This window comes from Rattus norvegicus, chromosome 19, assembly GCF_036323735.1.
Source record: "Rattus norvegicus strain BN/NHsdMcwi chromosome 19, GRCr8, whole genome shotgun sequence".
NCBI classification, from domain to species: domain Eukaryota; kingdom Metazoa; phylum Chordata; class Mammalia; order Rodentia; family Muridae; genus Rattus; species Rattus norvegicus.
The window spans coordinates 20,743,699-20,766,441 of NC_086037.1; the positions used below are offsets into that span (position 1 = coordinate 20,743,699).

Genomic DNA, 22,743 nt, shown 5'->3' on the forward strand with positions numbered 1-22,743 from the left:
GTAGAGACCCATGGCAAGGGATACTGTGTCCTACCTTAGGAACCAGAGGCAGAATCTATCCCAGGAGTCTGTGGGTCACCTTGTCTTAAATTCTTCCAGGGTCAAGAATAGCATTGATCATCTCAGCAGAATCAGCTTGCACAGCCACATCAGGCCCATGGCTTCCCTTTACAGAGAAGGATGTGGGTCTGAGTGACAGCCAGTGAGACTGAGGGGACCCTGACACTCATTTCCTTTGAGCTGTGGTTTCTTCACCTGTAAAATGGGGGTGTTTCTGCTGAATTGGGTTGTTGTGGAGATTAACAGAACATACAACCTGCTCAGTGTCTGCCTGGCATGGACACCTGCTGGTTAAATGGAAGCTCTCGATGGGGATGCATTTAAAAGTAGAATCTCGAGCCCCATAGTGTTAGATGCCAGGCGACATACAGGGGTTGTAAGGGTTTTGTGATTCCAAGAGAGCCTTGAATTAAAACCAAAGGATCTTGTTTTAAATTAAAAAAAATAATCAAGTATAAAGTGCCAATATGAAATAATCATAAACACTAATGAGCTAATTCCTGGAAGTCATTTAGTTTTACATTTTCTGCTTCTATTTTCAAGGCATCTAGAGTAGCACTGTACGAGATCCTAAAACCTTCTCTTATGGTGCTGCCCATTCTTTCCTCTCTCCTTGAGGACTTCTCAGGTGACTTAAGAAAACCTGATTTCCTTTCAGATTGTCCCCAGCTGCTGTGATCTCTCTGTCCATGGGCATTGCCAAAAGCTGCAGAGCCAATGTGTTGTTTTACAACACAAAATTTCCAGACATCAATTTTACCAATGAAGTCTCAGGAATCAGATGCTGAATTCAAGTAAAGCTCCCAACTGTCCTTCCTAATTCACTGTTCCCCCAGAAGAAGGGCATTGTAGCTCCCTCTGCACGCTTTCTTAAAAATCCTTCAACTCAAAGACTTTCCATTGCCCTACTTATCTTCATTTCCTATCAAGTTGTGCCTTGATCTGCTCTAGACCTAAGTGCCCTTTAGCTTTGCAGTAAAGGTGTGAGGTAGGTGAGCTGAACAGTAATAAAGTCCATGTTCACAGTAAACAAAGAGCTCTTGCATTAAATGTCTGTGCCCTGTCGATGCTATACCACACAATACTTTTTCATTAAATAATACATTCAGGGAGATCACAGTGTGATCAAATATTTTGTAACATAACTTAGTAATGTTCTCTCTATTACATAAGTCAAGTACTATCCTGTGTATTCTGGTCTTTTTCTGTCATGTCTGTGTTCATCACCATGTGAATCCCAAGGAACATCAATCCTGGGCTTTTGAAACTGTTGCATACAGCCAACCGGGGACCAAAACTACCCAGGAGACTACTGATACTTGACACACATAAAGTCACCTCCCTATTTTCATATACTTTATGGCAAGAATTCACCATTGCTGACCATGTCTCATTATCCAACGTGCTCCTAAATGGAAGAGTTGGGGTCAAGGAGGTCACTAACAAAGCACAAAACACCCATCTCAGATAAATATGTATGCTTTTTTGAATTCAAACATCCATGTATGTCAGGACACAATTAAAAGTCCAAACATAAGGATAAGAGACATAGAAGAGAATTGAGATTTACAGTTCATAGGTCCAGTAAACATCTTCAGCAAATCATAGCAGAAAACTTCCATAAGGTAAAGAAATAAAAGGCCATAAAGGTACAGCAAGCCTACAGAACGCAAATTAATTTAACCAGAAAAATTTCCTCCATTCACATAATAATTAAAACACTACATGCACACATAAAAGAAAGAATATTATACGGGGTAAGGTATAAATATCCAGTAACAAATGAATTCAGGCCTATCTGATTTACACCAGACTGCACAACGGAGACTCAAAAAGCCAAAAATCCTGGACAGATGTAATGCAGACCCAGGTTCTTATACCCAGCATAATTCGCAATCACCACGAATGGAGAAACCAAGACATTTTATGACAAATCCAAATTTAAACAATATTTTTTCTCTAAGAAAGCATAACCGAGGACAATAGGAGGAAAACTCCAAGAAAATGAGCTAAACTATACCCAAGAACAAAACCAAGAAATTAATCACCTCACAATAATTTAAAAAAAAAAGAGAGAAGCACACAAACATAATTTCCCCAAAACCAGAAAAAGAGGAGAAAGCAGCAAATATTGGTCTTTAATATCTAACCAGACCCTCTGTTACCAACCCCCCAGGTCCTAGGGACAAAACTGCCAGCCAAAGTGCATACAAGGATGGGTCTATGGTTCTAGGTAACTGTGTAGAAGAGGAGTGACTTAAGTGGAATCCATGTGGTAGGAGGCCATTGACTACCCTGAGGCCTGTTGCCCCACCAAAAGGAGATCCTAGAGGTGTGAGGTGGGAATGGGTATGTGTGGGTGGGGGAACACTGTCATATAGGCAAAGCTGAGCAGAAATGGGATGTAAGATTTGATGAGGGGAGTCTGGAAAGAGGGAAAACATTTGAAATATAAATAAATAAAATAACCAATTAATAAAAAAATAGCCGAAAATAAAATAGAAAGTGAAAAGGTAAAAGAAAACTGACACCAAAACAAAACTAAAGAAATCCCTGTAGTGTATTGGTCTAATTCTGCTTGTATTTAATGCTAATTTGTGGAACTCAAGACTGGTTAACCCCAAAGAAGCTGACCCTGCTCCCAGTTAACTGTGATTATAAAGAAGCCAACAGCCAACAGCTGCACAGCAGAGAGATGGGGGAGGTGAGCTTTGAGGGCTTTGCTAGAGAGGATCATGAGGAGGGAAGAAGGAAGAAGAAGCTGCCAAAGAATAAAGGAAGAACGAGTGTTATGGAGAAGAGAGAGGAAGAGGACAGCAGCCATGGGTTAAGGGAGAGGAGAGCCTGGCCCTGAGGGCTGTCCAAGTGGAACAAATAGCAGCCAAGATGCTACACAGTCAGTAAGAGATGAGCGTTATTGTTTGGAAAGTAGATCTGATACCATGGAGGGCAGGCAGCTGCCCAGCTACTGTGCTGATTAGGGCATAGTATACATAAATTTAACACAATGTGTATAACCAGTAAGACAGCGCTGTAGAGGATCCTAAAAGGATTACTTTAGTTTGAAGGGAAGGATAAAATGCCAGAGGAAACAGGAAATAATTTAATGAAACTGTGACAGTCAATCAAAAGAAGCCAATAAAAACCACAAAAATTAACAAAATGACAAAATTTAATACATAGTTTTAAATAATCGGGGGCTGGGGATTTAGCTCAGTGGTAGAGCGCTTTCCTAGGAAGCACAAGGCCCTGGGTTCAGTCCCCAGCTCCGAAAAAAAGAACCAAAAAAAAAAATAATATTTGCATGTCACTAAACTCAATTCCCCAGTAAACAGACATACATTTAGCCAGAAACAGGATCACCATCATGAGAGATGTAGAGGATATACTAGGGAAACAGACCTAAGACACAGGTCCCTATAGCAATTCTGTGCAGTTTCTCTATCAATAAAAACCAACAAGCTCTAGAGATAAATGTTTGTGTTAGTGCTGACCTACACCACCAGACATATATTTTCTTTTAAGTAAATAACAAAATCATGGGGCTTACAATGTAATCAAATATCCTGAAACGTGAGTTTGCAGTGTTCCCTACACTTTTTAAATCAAGTCTGACTACCATTTTGGTTGTTTCCAATCCTGTCTGAGTGCATCATCAAGGGAATCCCAAGGGAAATCAGAAATGGGTTCTTGAAGCTGTTGCACAGGGCCAGTATAGACCTAAGTACCACAGAGGAAACCTTGATTCTTATCACAAGGGATCATTCACCATCCCTCTTGTCACATAACTTATGGCAAGATGTCACCTCTCCTGACCTTAGCTTCTTCTCCTAAATGCTGCTGAAGGGAAGATTTGGTGTCAAGGGTTCTGGATTCAAACCACACCAACACTGAATTCATTTAAATAGGTGTAGTTCATTGAATGCACACACCAATACAGTTCAACCAGAGCAACAGCTCACAACTGTGTACTGGACATTGCTATGGCCCAGCTCATTGCAAGATCCACATGGGCTCATGCACAAGTGCTGGAAATGCTGCTGTCTATGGCCCTGACTCAGGCCATTTTACACATAATTGTTCTTATTTTCCTGGATTCTAATGGGTCCTACGTGAAACTCATAGTTGGGGAACTTGTTAAGATTAACAAATCTCATAACATACAGAACATAAGAGGGTATGTTACCAGCACCACACAGTTCAATGTCAGATTTTTTTTTGTTTTTCTTAGTTTGTTTCTTGGCATCCATGATGTGGAGGCATATTACAGAACAATAGGAAAGAGCTGGCTGCTGTGTAACAAATTTGCTGCTATTAAGGTAGGTACGGGGGCAAGACCTCAGCAGTAGCCCTTAAGATGGGAAGGAGATGATGTGTTTGATAACTGAAAGGAACTGCCTCAGCTGTGTTTCTCTGCCTGCTCAGTGCCCACTCAACATCACTCTGTCCCTGAAGAGGAACTCAAGGTCTGCCCCCTGCTGCCTGTGAGCCAGGACTAGGCACAGAAAGGCAAGGCCACAGTGCTGGTTTCCAATCCCTCAGTAATGCTGGATTTCCAATAATGTACTTGTATACACAAATACTGTGTGGTAAGTTGCAAAAGATACTAATCATTTCTCATATAGGGCAGCAGTTGATTGACTACAACTAATTCTATTTAAGAAAAGAGAAAGAAACCTGGCTCTTGTGGAAATATCTATGGTGGTGGGGAATGAATTCTGCCATGGACTGAACTCAGAAAAGAGGGGTTGGAAGAAAGATGCATGGTTAAATAGCCCACCAGGTTCATATTGTGTCAACTTGATTTAATCTAAGGACAAAGAAGTGGAGTATCTCTGATGGCTTTCTTCTAATCCCTTGAAAGGATCCCTGGGGATTGGCCTCAGTACATCACACTTCTTGATGGGGCAACAACACTCAAGGAAGCTTGAGACTGTCATAGGCACAGTATTATGCTACATATACAGAGTAGATAATACTAAGATGTTCAGATGGTGGTATCCATTTGTATGCACTCTTAATGTGGACGTAAGGAAAGAGAGAGATCAAGGTCCTTAGAATAGAAAGATCAGTTCCAGTTTTTTTTTCTACCATTCCAAACTGAACGGCTGGTAGGGAGAGAATGGTAGATAATCGAGAATTAGTAGATGATGCTTTGAATGAAGTGTGGGTTTCTGTGCTGGTTTTAGACAGGATCTCAAGTATCACATGTTGCCCTCTCCCTGGCTGGCCAGGTTCACTCTGAGCTCAGATGAACCTCTTTCCACTTTCCAATACATAGGCTTACAAGAGTGGCCTCCAAGGACTGTGAGGACAGCATTAGCCTTTGACAGTTGAGGTGTGTAACCCACAACTATAGTTTTAGCCACGTTTTCCCATGTCTACCAGCTATTTCAGATTGTTGCTGTTAGATGCCTGACAATCAAGGACGCAGAATAATACCCTGATAGAGAGCAAGGACATGGTGATCACATCCTTGCCTCTTCTGTATGTTCTGGATGAGGTCTGTTAAAATTCCAATATTGCAAAAATCTTTATATAGGGCCGATCACATTAAGGGTCACTATGCACTGTTCTATCTAAAATGGCCTAATCAGAACTGACTACCATATAACACTTCCTGCAGTCCTCATATGAGAGAGAAGCTTGAGCTTTTTGTTTTGACTTTTTCTCTTCTCTTTCTTTCTTATTTTTTGCTATATAAGTTGCTATATGAATTTGCCCCCAAAATTTGAACTACGGAAGTGATCTATCAGTGTTAATGTGTGCATTCTATAAAGTATTCATTATTTACTATGATAGATGGTTTTGTGTTTGGTGGGGTGGCCATTTCCCAGTGTACAGGTGCTGGGACCTTGCTCTATCCACTTAAAGGATAAGCACCATTTAGCCGTTTATGTGCATCCCCTATATCTCTTGACTATTTTATTTTTCTGATAAAAGCACATGATGTATCTTACTCAGGCCTGTGAGCAATGCTCCTTTGGTAACATTGGTAAAGAGAAGAGAACCCCATAAGCAGCATGAGGTTCCCTTCACTCGTGGTCCCAATATTGCACTTTCCTCTGCCAACTGGTCTCCACGCTTTTCCTAGCACCATAAAGACATCAACTCTTTCTCCTAAGGAATTTTTTGGCAATTGTTGATTGCTAAGCACATGACTTCATGAGTGTTCCCCTAATACACACGCATGTTGGAACCTACCATGCAGACTATATCTTGATGTGATATAAAGCACCTGTACAGAATGAGACAGGAGAACTTTTGACTGCATATTCAAGCTGGTGTGAAATCTCAGGAAGTTTTAATGGCTAACATTGGTGAATGAGGATAATTTGAGTTAGGATGAGACATTTTGGGGCAAGATATGGAAGGAAACATTCATTTAGATGCATAGGAATTACTAAGGTTTTTATAATCAAGCCTTGAGGAAAATTTGGCTTTGGAAGCAGGAGATGCTCAGTGGCTCTCCCCAGGAAAGTCTCCTGGAAAGGGCACCTCTGCTTATGCTCAATACAGGGAGAACATTAGCAGGGAGGGAAAGTCTGCTCCCCATGACATCAGCTGTCCCTTCTTGGACATTCTATTGTCTCCTAGAGAGTTCTTGGCATCCTCTGTGATGTCACCAGTGTTGTAGTGACAACCAGTGCCCTAGTTTCTCTCAGTCTGAGTCTGGCGGTTACACCCTAAGACATGTTTTCCTGCCTTCGCAACTGTTTTGGGAGGGGGAACGTCGATTGTGGAGAGACTAGAGTGAAGGAGTCTGGCCTTTCGTCTCAAAGTAATGATGGACAAAGACAGCACTTCTGGGGAATGTTGAGTAAGTTCTGGGCAGTATATTTTGAGCTTCCTGTCAGGGGGTGCTGCAGGCTTAAGCTGACCTTTCTAGCAATGGGCCACAACAACTGGAGAATCTGAAAAGGAATTGAATTTCCATGAATATCACAATCCCTGAAAGTCAGGATTTCAGAACTTTAGTTTCCCCATCCCCACTGGGAGGATGTGGTAAGGCCAATGCTATTATATTGTGAACTTCTGGCCTTTACTTTTCACTTCATTTGTTATGATACATTGATATAAAAACACCATCAGGAGTCATGGAGGGTCCACCTTTTCTGAGTTTAGACAGGGCAGCAATGTATTTCACTATCATTGCTTCTTTAAATACAGTGGATATCTGACAGTAGGAACAGGGGGAGAATTGTGCTCCAGGCAATAACCTTATGTTCTTAGACCTTCTCTGATTTCTTCTAATTGCAGGGTAATCGTTAGCTTTATATATTAGAGGTTGTGTGTTACAAACATTTTTCTAAAATACCAAAACTATTTGGAACGTGTAGACCAAGATTCAGCCTGTAACCCATTGGCACTTCGGGGTTTGGTATTTCAAACAGGGGAATTGATAAGTCTGTTGACCATGTCCTCCCTGGAAATGCGTTTTAAATCCAAAGATATTGGCCTAGAGTATCAAGGTAGGACATCTGAGTGTCTCCAATCACTCAAGTTTTGTGAATGGTGAATTTATCATCTGAGTTCTGAAACCACAGGGGTGAGGGTCCTGAACCAGCTGTACCCTGTTCAGCTGATAATAATCCTGGAGAAGCCATCTCCGTGGTACATGTAAGCACGTGATGTCCGGCATAGGGAACACCTGGCTGCTTACATCTCTTGGTCTCTATAGAGTAGTGGGAGAACTGAGATCCCCTGAGGAGGCCTCTTAAGCATCGACCAATCATCTAGCAGTGACACTGGGTTCCAGGCTTGTTCTCCTGTTTAGGCCTCACTGTGGTCTATGTACACTCTATGCATTCTCCCCATGCAGGTTCACTGTGTCCTTCTACCTACAGACGCTGGGAGAGAAACATCATCCACTGGAACTGAGCTAAGCAAGAAGCAGGCCAAGAAGGAAAATAAGAGGTGGATTTAAGAGCTGCAGCTCATTACAGAGGAGCGAAACGACCTGAGAGATTGCCTGATGTTTATGACAGAGAGATCCATGAAGAACAGGTATGAATCGCTCCAAACGCTCTTGTTCCATTCCTGGGTGTTCAATGTCTCCTTCATCTTATCCTTTTAAGGTTTTGGGTTCTAGAAAGCTGTGTCTCTGTAACGACCCCTTTTTAAACCTCACCTCCCATATAGAGGAGATTCAGAACCTGACCCTTCCTGAGGAGCCAGATGGAAAATGGACTCATCTGCTTCCATTTATTGAAAAGCAGAACTTGTGGTCTGAATGAAGAATTCGGGGATAAAGTCAGGGAGAGTGAGTGCCCAATGTGCATTTGCAAAGCCCTTGACAGCTGGTGGCTGTGCAAGATTGTAATTGCAGTGAGTTTATGGTGAGTCTCTGTACTTGCTAGGCAGGGGACTGAGTGCTGGAAGATCCACGCAGTAGCCTGAGGGGCCTGGTACCAAACTGTTCATCTCAATGCTTGACTAGAAGGTCTCAGGCTCAGGCCTGTTTGTTCTTGTCTGTGTGTCTTGCCCTCTGAGACAGCAATGGTGCATGCATTTCTCCTGGTTCTCACAGTGCTCTCTGTTTCCATATTTCTCTTTCTCTGTTTACATTTCTCTTTATTTGTGGCTGTGTCTCAGTCTGTGTATGTGCATGTGCACACATTCAAATGCATATGTATAACATTTATATGTTTATATTTCCCTCCAAATTTGAGTCTAGGGGTCTATGTCTTGGCCTGAGTATTTACCCATGCAGCACTTTCATGGAGATGTGAGTGCTTTGTTCTGGGAGCCCCACTGTCAACAGCCCAATTCTTTGACTGTGTGGTCACATTTGTCTGTATAGTTGAAACCATTGGGCAGATTATTATTTTGTGGCCAGATGTGATCTCTACTCCATAATTATGTGTAATGCCTGTCTCTACACTATTAGTTATTCAGAATGAATAATTCCTGTTGTCAAAACAGGAAAAATCAAATCACATTTTCTGGGTGTGTAGGGGAGTACCCGGAAGAGCTGTGGCTGAGGCTTTTGATAACATAACTGTCTTGACTCCAGGTCCAGTCTTCTGTATTGAGCAAAGGGAGCCAGGGACCCCTCCATCTGGATGCTGAGCTTCCGGTGTCCTGGCCCCAGAATAACAAGTTTCTGAAGCTGAAGAAGATCCCAATATATAGAATTCAGAAGGTGTCCTTCCAGGGCTGGGGTAGTACAGGACCCACCCTAAGTTCATATATTCCTAAATGCTGATGTTTGCTGTATTCTATCATTTGGGGCCAGACCCCACTTCAGGCCAAATCCATATTATGAAGACCTGGAGAGAATGGAGGAGGTGGTCATGTCAATTCTGCACAACTTAGAGATGGAGAACACTGAGATCCATGATAATAGCCACAAGCTGAAGAAGGAGATTACCTTCTCTAGGTAAGTCCTGGTCAGAAAGGCTATCACCTGTGGAATGGCCATTTCTGATTTCTTTGTTCTGGATTGGATGGTCTTCAGCTATGATTCTATCTCTTGTGCTGTTTACACATCAGTGTGCCAGGGTCATTAGGACTCAGCTTTCAGTTCCACAAAAGAGTGTGCCTCATCCCAGGATTGTCTAGGCATCTTCAGAAGGCTCTAGATAGAACAGCACTGATTGAAGTCAGAAGAAGGTTTTAGGCTGACCTGGGCCTCTGGTGTCACACCAGGTTTTACAAAACTCAGTGTGTGGACCACATGGTTAGAATGACCTTCTCTTGGTTCTACTGACCTCCTTTGAGGGTGTTTGCCCACTACTAATTGATGTTGCCCCCATGCATTGGGCTTTCATGGATAGTTGTAGATCCATGTTCTTTTTGAGAGATTTGGACCCTATTTGATGCTTGGGCCATAAAAATTTTCTTCTTCCCTGAATTGGCTCTTTCCTGTTTCTGCAGCAGCCTTATATGTATCAAGATGTATTCTACGTCTTCATGGGTATATGGGTTCTAGGGTTGTTAGTGGAACTTGGAAGTAGGAATGGGAGAAAGGGGCAGCAAGATCTTACTATGCAGAATGTATTTCCAGTAACCTGCTCAGCCACTCCTGATGGAGAACACATGTATGAAGAACTTCGTCACATCTATGCAGGAGAGCAAGGTGGTACAGATTGATTGTGCACTGATACAAAAATATTTGATTGAATTGAACAAGAATGATAAATATGAACAGGAGAAGACCAGAAACCGCCAGACCCCAGCAATATCTGGTAGGAATAAGCAGCTGTGTGAGCTTAACAATATCTGATACCATTTTCCAATTTCATACATCTTTGCTTTCCCCTACAATCTTTCTAATTTACACTCCCAACGAGCCAACCATGGCCTGTAATGGAATTGTTCATTGCTCTGTCTATGTACAAGTATTCTGGGAAGTTAACCACTTTGCAGAAACTGAACTATTGGCAAGTATATTTTGCTTCTCTTTTTGAAGCTGCAGTCCAGAAATGGTGACAGATGAATAACATATCATATTATGGCATGACTGTGTGATATGCTATGTAGAGTTTTGAACAAGGTCTTGGTCCTGTGACAAATGACATTTTGTGGTCATGTGACCTCCTAGGTAGGAAGCACCGTTGTGGGATAAGAACCAATTGCAAATGTCGAATTCATCCTTGTCATTGACTTTTTTTTTTATCTTGGTGACATGTGGACATCTCCTTTCTTCCTGCAACCCAATGAGGTCTCTTCCCATTGCCCTGTTCTTGGTTTGCACTGGTATAAGTCTGGGTCCCAGATTGGCAGCCCACATTACTGTGATGCTTGCTGGAGATTTTCCCTGCCCGCAGAGTTAGCAACAATGATATCACTTAAAATGTCCATGTTGACTGTCCAATAGAACTGAGGTGGTAGAAGGCAGCATTCTGACAGCTGGCTTGCATTTCCCCACCAAATCAGTGTCTGAAAAACTGCCTTCCTCTCCCAGGTCTCAGAAAGTGCAAGAGAGCTGGAATTGGACACACCCCAGTAAGAGAGCTTCCTGAAGAATAAGTTGCTTTCTCAGGAGTCCCCTGCTGACAAACATCCTGACTATTAACAACATTTTTTGGATGAATATTCTTCCTCATAGTTAATATGTCATTGCTTAGAGACCCTAAATTTATATATCACTAAGCCAGCCTGACTGACTGAGGTCTTACTCACTTTCTTCTTTAGAAATCACCACTTAAGAGACACCTTGGGGGACCGCCTTTCATTATGTGTGCTAGAGGAGAAACAGCAATACATCTGTGCTTCTAAATGTTCGTTAAGAATATGATGTTTAGGGGCTGGGGACTTAGCTCAGTGGTAGAGCGCTTACCTAGGAAGCGCGAGGCCCTGGGTTCGGTCCCCAGCCCCGAAAAAAAGAACCAAAAAAAAAAAAAAAAAAGAATATGATGTTTAGAAATGTTCTGTTATGATTTTCATTGAAGTTTTCTATTTGTTGTTTCATAGTTATATGCTCTTGTTACTATTTTTCATTTTTAAAATACTTTTAAATATTTATATTAATTCATTTTAATCCTGTTTTGTTGTAAATTGTATTTCTTATCAATAAAAATTGATTTTAATCTCTTGACTCTTAAGACCATCATTCTTATTCAAGGGTTCTTTCTGCTCCTGTGGACTTAGAACTGACAGCTGGAGATGGATCTCTGCATGTTCCAGGGAGCCTGGGCTAAATAGTGAATTCAAAGCCAGCAAGGGGTACCCAGTGTGAAGTGTCTTCTGTGTGGATAATGTGGCTGTCTCTCAGATGCACACTTTACTATGTAATCACTGCCATACTTTACCCATACTGTCATGTGTTCTGCTCACCTTAACATATAACAGTCTGCATCTCACATTCATTGTTGACCCTGTGCCCCACATATTGAGTAATATACACTCATTGCTGTACAGCTACAGAAAAATTGACAACATTCTCAAAGGAATACAGAAGTCATCCTAATGGAGAACCATGTGCTTCAGCTTTTCTTGCAATACAGCATCGATATTTACCCCAGAGATTATGACCTTCAATGTCATGCTGGGAAACAGGTTTTGACAGATGGTCTTGTCCTTGACCAGAAGTATGCTGTGTTTTTATTGATGTAGATTAGACTTACTTTTATCATTTATGTCAATGGGTCTTTTTTTCTACAGTCTGTCTGTGGCCTGTCCTGGGTGAATTTCCCTCATAGTCCAAAGGAAGGAATCCCATTCCCCGTTGTATATTATTGTTAGGGACCACGTGGTTCCTCTGAGCGAACAGCCGATGCTCTAACCTCTGAGTCGTCACCACAGCTTCTTCCGGTGGCTTTTGTCTTTCCAGGGCATGTGCTGTATTAGGTGGACAGGATCACCTCCAATTAAATAGATCTCAGGAGATGTGTGTTCACAGGGAACTTACTGAGCCGTGCGTGCTCAATGTGTTAGGTTGCCAGACATCCGTACAGGGCTCTGGTGTTCCCACTGCTCATTGTTGGTCAGGATCATCCTCCAGCACCACTTAGTTTCCATATTAGAGCAGATCTTTCACCTATTACCAATGAGGACCATGTATATTATTCACATCTGATAAAATACAGAATAGAAACTAACTTCCTTTAGGCCAGCTTGGCATAATGAATTCTTTTGATTGTTAGCAAGAAACTTATCTTTATCTAAGCAGTTTAGGGAGGAACCTCAAGGGCATCCATAGTGAATGCAGCCTACAGCTGTGAACACAGGTTTCTTTTGGAGAGCAGGCCTGTGCAAGCCCAGAACCTAGGTGGGACAGTTCAAGCTACCCTTTTTCCACGGCCAATCTCAGATCACATTAAGAAAGTATTTCTTCCAGGTGACTGATTTCCAATTTATGGAATTGAACTAACTTACTGAGAGTGGAGGTGACTCAGAGAGTTAAAGTACAGAAGGAATAATCCAGAATGTCCACAAACAGTTGCTGTCACCCCAGGGCTTTTAAAAGCTCAGCACCTAGAGAACTAATGTAGTCTTTGGTTATTCTCAAGCTTAGGTCTTCTACTCATTATAAGCTAACCATGACACAAAAAGAGTCATCTGTGTCACAATAGAAACTAGTTGTCACTAGATTAACACCACACTATCACATCACTACCGTGTTTGAGGTTCTCAGTTACTATCTAAGAACCTGGAAGTGACCTGGGTCTTGCTACACATACTCATAATTTATGTCCACATTGTCAGCTGAGAGTCTTCATACAGCCTGCTCTGTAATTTTGTAGAAGATTAATAGTGTTCTTGTGAGCACAATGTGATTAGGAAATCGGGGGATCCCAGGAGCCTCTCTGAATTCTAGCCCTCCATGCACTGTCAGATGCAGCCAGAGAACAAGGGGCTGTCGGTTCCAGGACTCTCCACATCCCTGCTGGGGTGCCATGCCCAGCCTGGAGAGTGAGGGTCGGTCCTGCTGTCCCCAGTCCCTCATGCGCAGAGCCTATCCACTGGCTGGCTGGGCTTGGCTTTCCTGTGCCTGGCCCTCCTTTGCCCATCCCTGCCCTGCCTTGCCCTGCCCTGTTGACTCTCACTACTTAGGCCAAAGAATTTGAGATTTGGGCTCTCTGGCCCTGCACTCAGAGCCTCTGGGAAGCAAGGAGACCCAAAGGGACAGACCCCAGGCCTGGCCCTGGAGTCCTGCATCTCCCCCTACCCAGAGGTGTATTCCACAGTTCTCCACTCCAAGTTTAGTTTTCAGGGACCCCAGCAGGTGGCGCTCGTTGCTGAGCCTCACATGTGAGCCTGGGATAGTGGTGGGATGTAAAGTGCTGGAAGTCTTTCAGAAAATCCAGGCTTTTCTCAAACTCTCTGACCATCCAGTGCCCTCCCTGGTTCACCCACCCTGTGGAAGGTGGGAATCCACTTTTGGATGTCCTGTGTGACTTTCCCTGCAGAATGGGCTCTCCTGCAGGAGATGCTTTCACATGCTTCTTTAAAAGCACCTGTTCCTCAGACATAGATCAGCTGTGAAAACAGGCTTCTTCAAGTCAGTGTGCGAGCTCCCCCTCCCAGCTCAGAGCTGCAACACCATAGGATCCTCCAGCCCCAGTGCTGGGTGAGTCCCCCAAAGGACTTAGAGTAAAGTGTTTCTTCTGAGAATTGACCTTAGAACAGAAGGTTCAGAAGTGACAGTCAACCCCCAAGTGCTTCTTCCAGGAGAAAGCAACCAGCTGTCCCTTTGAAACAGTGGTGGCTCCCACATGACCCAGTTCTGTGATTGGAGGAGATTTTCTGGTACTTTGTTGCCCAGTCACAGTGGGGATACATTCTTGATCCATGCTCATTCCTACAAGAAAAGGTCCTTCTCCCCACCCAGGCCTTGAGTTGAACCCAGGTACTTAAAGATCAACGGACCAGAGAGAACAGAATGCAGTCCAGGGCAGAGGAGAGGCCAGAATGATCTTAAAGCAGAGAAAAGCCCCATATCGGCCATCTAACAACTTTAGGGTTTGTTCATATTGTGTACTTCAGAACCTTAAGGTCACATTTTCTGATAACACTGTTAGGAGAAGCAGAAGTCTACTGTGGGTGGGATTGTCCCAAGCAGGGAGGGGATCTGACTCTGCAGGCCTGGCCACCCTCTGTGTTCTCCTGAAAATAACTGTTGGTCAGCTGTAAATCTGAAGTGAGAATTGTTTTTTGTCAACTCAAACGGATGACATTTCAAGTCTCACACACTATGTGACTTTACACACAGGGGACTTGAACTTACTTCTAGAGAAGTGACTATGGGCCGTCAGAGGGAAACCATTCTTAACTTTAGCATTCTGTCTGTATAACAGTCTACAGGGACTGGCTTCCTGGACAGACATGTTCAAGCAGACTCACATTGTTATGGGGAAAACCTGAGGCAAGAAATGTCCTGGGGACAGTGATTTCAGATTGTGCCTTTAGCCAGGAATCTCTGTTGTCCTTAAGGCCTGCTAAAACATGTAACTAGTTCAGGGCATCTCTGGTCTGACAACTGTTCCGGGTTCTCCTGAGAAGAAGGCCTTACTTTAAAAGTATTTCACAGATGCCCTTCAACAGAGGAATGGATACAGAAAATGTGGTACATCTACACAATGGAATATTACTCAGCTATCAAAAACAACGAGTTTATGAAATTCGTAGGCAAATGGTTGGAACTGGAAAATATCATCCTGAGTGAGCTAACCCAATCACAGAAAGACATACATGGTATGCACTCATTGATAAGTGGCTATTAGCCCAAATGCTTGAATTATCCTAGATTCCTAGAACAAACGAAACTCAAGACGGATGATCAAAATGTGAATGCTTCACTCCTTCTTTAAATGATGAAAAAGAATACCCTTGGCAGGGAAGGGAGAGGCAAAGATTAAAACAGAGACTGAAGGAACACCCATTCAGAGCCTGCCCCACATGTGGCCCATACATATACAGCCACCCAATTAGACAAGTTGGATGAAGCAAAGAAGTGCAGACCGACAGGAGCCGGATGTAGATCGCTCCTGAGAGACACAGCCAGAATACAGCAAATACAGAGGCGAATGCCAGCAGCAAACCACTATAGGTCCCCTATTGAAGGAATCAGAGAAAGAACTGGAAGAGCTTGAAGGGGCTCGAGACCCCAAAAGTACAACAATGCCAAGCAACCAGAGCTTCCAGGGACTAAGCCACTAAAAGACTATACATGGACTGACCCTGGACTCTGACCCCATAGGTAGCAATGACTATCCTAGTAAGAGCACCAGTGGAAGGGGAAGCCCTCGGTCCTGCTAAGACTGAACCCCCAGTGAACTAGTCTATGGGGGGAGGGCGGCAATGGGGGGAGGGTTGGGAGGGGGACACCCATAAGGAAGGGGAGGGGGGAGGGGGATGTTTGCCCGGAAACCGGGAAAGGGAATAACACTCGAAATGTATATAAAAAATACTCAAGTTAATAAAAAAAAAATAAAAAAAAAAGTATTTCACAGAGCAATGTTTCTCAACCTGTGGGTCGAGACCCCTTCCCAGGCCCTTTTTTTCTGATACTTTGCCTATCAGATAAGTTGCATATTATGACTTACAAGAACAGCAATATTAGTTACAAAGTCGCAATGAAATAATTTTATGGTGGGGGTGACCACAGCATGAAGAGCTGTATTAAAGGGTTGCATCATTAGGAGTGATTTGAGTCACTGCCATAGAAGCTGACACATGGGAGCAGACTCCTCATGTGAGTAGAGACCCATGGCAAGGGATACCGTGTCACACCCTAGAACCCAGAGGCAGAATCTATCCCAGGAGTCTGTGGCTCACCTTGTCTTAAATTCTCCCAGGGTCAAGAATAGCATTGATCATCTCAGCAGAGTCAGCTTGCACAGCCCACATCAGGCCCATGGCTTCCCTGTACAGAGAAGGATGTGGGTCTAAGTGACAGACAGTGAGACTGAGGGGACCCTGATACTCATTTGCTTTGAGCTGTGGCTTCTTCACCTGTAAACTGGAGGTGTTTCTGCTGAATTGGGTTGTTGTGGAGATTAACAGAACATACAACCTGCTCAGTGTCTGCCTGGCATGGACACATGCTGGTTAAATGGAATTTGTTCATGGTGATGCATTTAAAAGAAGAATCTCTAACCCCATAGTGTTAGATCCCGGGTTGTGGGGAGAAAGTGTGGCGGCAATCCCAAGATGGCACCCAGGACTGCTGCCAAGTCTTATGACTAGCACCTGACTTCCTCATACATCCAAAAGTAAGCCACGCCCATCGTGTGAGCTGCGCAGGCGCACCATGACACAAGATCAGGCCATTTGGCCTGGACCTATGAACTGAGACTATGTAGACTGGACTGATGGGGCGTGGTTACTGGTTTTTTAGTAGGGAGTGTCCTTGGGGGTAGGAGACTGCTGCTTGCATGCAGAAAGAAAGGTTCCTGAATAAACTGCTTTGAGAAGAACTTCGTGGTGTCTCTCCTATCTGCAGGACGGAGACGGAGACGACACCGGTGCCATACAGGTATTGTAAGCATTTTGTGACTCTACGACCACCACAGATTAAAACCGAAGGCTCTTGTTTTAAATTAAAAAAAAAAAGAATCAAGTATAAATTACTAATATGAAAAAATCATAGTCAGAATTGAGGTAATTCCTGTGAAGACATTTAGTTTTTCATTATTTTCTCCTTGAGGACTTCTCAAGTGTCTTTCCAAAATGTGATGGCCACACAAATGGTTCCCAGCGGGTGTGATCTCTCTGTCCATGGGCCTTCCCAAAAGCTGCAGAGCCAATGTGTTGTTTTACAACACAAAATTCCAGACATTAAGTTTACCAATGAAGTCTCAGGAATCAGATGCTGAAGTCAAGTAAAGCTCCCAACTATCCTTCCTAATTCACTGACCTCTCAGAAGAAAAGCATTCTTGTTCCCTCTGCACACTTTCTTAAAAATCCTTCAATTCAAAGACTTTCCATTGCATTAGTCATCTTCATTTCCTTTCAAGATATGCCTTGATCTCCTCTGGACCTAAGTGCACGTTTTACCTTTGCAATGAAGGTGTGTAGTAGGTGAGTCATATGGTAATAAAGTCCATGTTTGCAGTAAACAAACAACTTTTTCTTTAAATGTCTGTGCCATGGCAATGCTATACCACACACTAGTTTTTCACTAAATAATACATTCATAGAGATCACCGTGTGATCTAATATTTTGTAACATAACTTAGTAATGTTCTCTCTATTATAGAAATCAAGTTCTCACATGTGTATTCTGGTCTTTTTCTGTCATATCTGAGTACATCATCATGGGAATCCCAAGGAACATCAAACCTGTGCTTTTGAAATTGTTGCATGTGGCCAACTGGGAATCAAAACCACCCAGGAGACTACTGATACTTGACACACATCAATTCCCCTCCCTATTTTCATATAGTTTATGGGAAGAGGTCACCATTGCTGACCATGTCTCATTATCCAACGTGCTACTAAATAGAACAGTTGGGGTAAAGGAGGTCACCCACAAAGCATAAACACCCATCTCAGATAAACATGTATGGTTCATTGAATCTAAACATCAATGAATTTCAGGACACAATTAAATGTCGAAACCTAAGGATAATAGATAGTGAAGAGAATTAAGATTTCTAGTTCGTAGGTCCAGTAAACACCTTCAACAAATCATAGCAGAAAACTTCCATAAGGTAAAGAAAGAAAAGACCATAAAGGTACAACAAGCTTACAGAACATCAAATTAATTATACCAGAAAGAATTCCTCCATTTACACAATAATTAAAACACTAAATGCACAGATCAAAGAAAGAACATTAAAAGGGGTAAGGTATTGAAGAGCTAAATTTCAAAAATTCAGTCACAAACAAAGTGCTGACATGCCTGAGAGAATTTGAGATAGGGTTCACCCACCCGGCTATCAGCCCCCAAGGACACTGGCCATCTGGAGCCACCCCCTCCCCTTCCTTCACTCCCTGAGGATGAGTCATCCCCCTGCTGAGTGAGATGAGTCACCCTACCCACATTGCTGAGATGCTAGATTACACGTATTCTTTGCTGATGTAACTCCGCACTAAAAGTAACTGTGCACCATTTGAATCAGCCAATCATGTGTAACAGCGCGAAATCCCCTGGCTTTCCCTATATAAACCCCTGCCTTTAGAGGCTCGAGGTCGGCTCCGTGAGATACGTGTCGGCCCGAGATCTTGTTAATAAAGCTACCTCTTGTTGTTACATCAAGATCGGCTATGCGTGTTTTCTGGGGCAAGCCATAAGGAGACTGGAGCGAGAGTCTCCCCAAATTTGGGGTTCTTTCAGTATAAACATCCAGTAACAAAAAAAATTCAGACGTATCTGAATTACACCAGACTTCTCAACAGAGACTCTAAAGGTCAGAAAATCTTGGGCAGATGTAATGCAGACCCAGGCTCCTATATCCAGCATAATCCTCAATCACCATAAATGGAGAAACCAAGATATTTCTTGTCAAAACAAATTTAATGAATAATTTTTTTTTCCGGAGTGGAGGACCGAGCCCAGGGCCTTGAGCTTGCCAGGTAAGCATTCTACCACTGAGCTAAATCCCCAACCCTACAAAACCAAATATAAACAATACTTTTCTCTAAGAAAGCACAAAAGAGGATAATAGGAGGAAAACTCCAAGACAATAAACTAAACTATACCCAAGAAAAACCAAGAAATTAATCATCTCTCAATAATTTCAAAAAAGAGAAGCACACAAACATAATTTCACCTACAACCAGAAAAAGAAGAGAATGTAGCAATCATTGGCTTTAATATCTGACCAGATCCTCTTTCCCTAATCCCCAAGCTTCTAGGGGCCAAACTGCCAGCCAAAGTGTATGCAAGGATGCTCTATGGTTCAAGGTGAGGCCTATTGCCCCACCAAATGCAGATCCTAGAGGTGTGAGGTGGGGATGGATATGTGTGGGTACAGGAGCACTGTCACATAGGCAAAGCTGAGCAGAAATGGAATGTAAGGTTTGATGAAGGGAGTGTGGAAAGTAGGACAATATTTGAAATGTAAATAAATAAAATAACTAATTAATAAAAAATAGCCAAAAATAAAATAACAAGTAAAAAGGTAAATGAAAATTAAACCAAACCAAACAAACAAACAAACAAAAACTCCTGTAGTGGATTGGCCTAATGCTGCTTGTATTTTAATGCTAATTTGTAGAACTCAAGACTGGTTAACCCCAAATAACTGACCCTGCTCCCAGTTAACTGTGATTATAAAGAAGCCAACAGCCAACAGCTGCACAGCAGAGAGATGGGGGAGGGGAGCTTTGAGGGCTTTGCTAGAGAGGATCATGAGGAGGGAAGGAGGAGGAAGAAGCTGCCATAGTATAAAGGAAGAACATGTGTGATGGAGAGGAAGAGGACAGCAGCCATGGTTAAGGGAGAGGAGAGCCTGGTCCTGAGGGCTGTCCAAGGGGAACAAAAACAGTCAAGATGCTACACAGTCAGTAAGAGTAGCTCTCAGGCGAGCAGAGATCAGCAGAGACCCCAGACCAACAAGCTACTCAAGCATAACTCTATCCAAACTCCCTCTCAATATCCCGGGTCCTCCATGGGCCTGGCCTCAGCGCGTGTCCTGCGTCAGCACATGTGTCTGTCTCAGCTGACATCACTCTGCCCATCAGCCCGAGCCCAAGGAAACAGCGAGAAACCACACAGCCCACCAGAAGGGTTTTTGCTGTGGTTCTATGAAGTCCCAACAAATGCAGCTCAACTACAGAATGCAAGGCAGACCAATGCATGTGTGTCCTTAGTGCAGAACCCTTCATCACGTGTCCTTTCACATGCGTGCTTTAGCAGAACATCCTTTTACCTGCATCTGCCTCAGTGAAACATTCCTTCACACATCTGCCTTAGCCTTTCACCTGTGTCCACTTTAGGGAACCACTCCTTCAGGTGTAGAATTTCTCTAGATTAGCAAACCGCATACAGAACATTCAGAACAAAACAAGGTGTGTGGTCAGCATGTCCTTGAGCCAAGTCCCTTCTCCTCCTAAGTGACAGCAGGCGTGTTACAGCAACAATATGAAATGGCTGGCAGGCCTGGAACAAAATGGCAAAGCTATTCTGGGGGATGTCACACCGTACCAGCCAGCAGCTCAACTGAATTTTTAAGTTTTGATGGTACAAGTGAATATACTTGACCATCAAACGCTGAGAGAGCCCATTATAATATGAACTATATAAACTAGGCCAAGACCGCCTCTAGGGCAAAGGCCCTCAGCCTGTGGGTCGTGACCCACACAGGGTCTCCTATCAGATAGTTAACACTACAATAAAGATTCATTACAGTAGCAAATTTACAGTTGTGAAGTAGCGACAAAATAATTTTGTAGTTGGGGTCACCACAGCATGAGGAACTGTTCTAAAGGGTTGAGGCCATAGGAAGGTTGAGAAACACTGCTCTAGGAAATTATGTTTTCTTTCTCTTTCATATTTTTCAGACAGAATCTCAAACTGTAGCTGAGATTGGCTTGGCTTGGAACACGTGTGCAGTTCATGCTGGCATCAGACTTATGGCAATTCTCCTGCTTCAGCCTCCTACTCAGGAGCCTACCAGGGTGAGATCACAACCACGGGTAATGGGATTGCTGTTCTTGGTTGTCAACTTGAGTGTACCTGGAATTAACTAATGCCAAATGGCTTGACGCCCTGTGAGGGGGATCTCTCTCTCTCTCTCTCTCTCTCTCTCTCTTTCTCTCTCTCTCTCTCTCTCTCTCTCTCTCTCTCTCCTTCCTTCTTTCTGTTTTCCTCTCTTCAACCCCCTCCTCTTGGTCCTCCTCCTCTTCTTTGTTTTTTTTGAGACAGGGTTTCCCTGTGTAGCACTGGCTGTCCTGGAATTCATTTTGTAGACCAGGCTGGCCTTGAACTCAGTGATCCACCTGCCTCTGCCTCCTGGATGCTGAGGCTAAAGGCATTAGCACCATTGGATTTTTTTTTTCTTAATTAAATTTTCTGAAGCAAGAAGACCTACTTGTAATCCAAATCTTGGAGATCAGAAGATAAATCTTCAATTCAGATCTTTTGAGATGGAAAGGCCCACCTCTAATCTGGACCACACCTTCTTTTTTCTTTTTATTTTTTTCATCTTTATTAACTTGAGTATTTCTTATTTACATTTCGATTGTTATTCCCCTTTCCGATTTCCAGGCCAACATCCCTCAATCCTTTCCCCTCCCCTTCTATTTGGGTGTTCCCCTCCCCATCCTTCCCCCATTAGCGACCTCCCCCCAACAATCATGTTCACTGGGGGTTCAGTCTTTGCAGGACCAAGGGCTTCCCCTTCTGCTGGTGCTCTTACTAGGCTATTCATTGCTATGTATGCAGTTGGAGTCCAGGGTCAGTCCATGTATAGTCTTTGGGTAGTGGCTTTGGTTGGAATTGTTGTTCATATGGGGTCTTAACCCCCTTCAAGCTCTTCCAGTCCTTTCTCTGATTACTTCAACGGGGGCCCCGTTCTCAGTTCAGTGGTTTAATGATGGCATTCAGCTACGTATTTGCCGTATTCTGGCTGTGTCTCTCAGGAGAGATCTACATCCAGTTCCTGTCGGCTTGCACTTCTTTGCTTCATCCATCTTACCTAATATCTGTATAGGTATGGGCCACATGTGGGGCAGGCTCTGAATGGGTGTTCCTTCTGCCTCTGTTCTAAACTTTGCCTCCCTATTCCCGGCCAAGGGTATTCTTGTTCCCCTTTTAAAGAAGGAGTGAAGCATCTGCATTTTGGTCATCCTTCTTCATTTTCATGTGTTCTGTGCATCTAGGGTAATTCGAGCATTTGGGCTAATATCCACTTATCAATGACTGCATACCATGTGTGTTTTTCTGTGATTGGGTTACCTCACTCAGGATGATATTTTCCAGTTCCATCCATTTGCCTATGAATTTCATAAAGTCATTGTTTTTGATAGCTGAATAATATTCCATTGTGTAGATGTACCACATTTTCTGTATCCATTCCTCTGTTGAAGGGTATCTGGGTTCTTTCCAGCTTCTGGCTAAATAAGGCTGCTATGAACATAGTGGAGCATGTGTCTTTGTTATATGTTGGGACATCTTTTGGGTATATGCCCAAGAGAGGTATAGCTGGATCCTCAGGTAGTTCAATGTCCAATTTTCTGAGGAATCTCCAGATTGATTTCCAGAATGGTTGTACCAGTCTGCAATCCCACCAACAATGGAGGAGTGTTCCTCTTTCTCTACATCCTGGCCAGCATTTGCTGTCACCTGA

At 43.2% G+C, this 22,743-nt stretch overlaps 1 long non-coding RNA gene across 2 annotated transcripts; it reads left to right on the forward strand.

The window, feature by feature from the left end:
* The first annotated feature begins 6,751 nt into the window (after nucleotides 1-6,751).
* On the forward strand, nucleotides 6,752-12,084 carry LOC134483542 (uncharacterized). Of its 2 annotated transcripts, none has more exons than XR_010060363.1 (3): nucleotides 6,752-6,880; nucleotides 7,908-9,442; nucleotides 10,070-12,084. It is a non-coding gene; the product is annotated as an uncharacterized LOC134483542 (long non-coding RNA). The 2 variants fall into 2 exon arrangements; XR_010060364.1 differs by having other exon boundaries at nucleotides 7,908-8,067; nucleotides 9,299-12,084.
* Nucleotides 12,085-22,743: the final 10,659 nt, after the last annotated feature.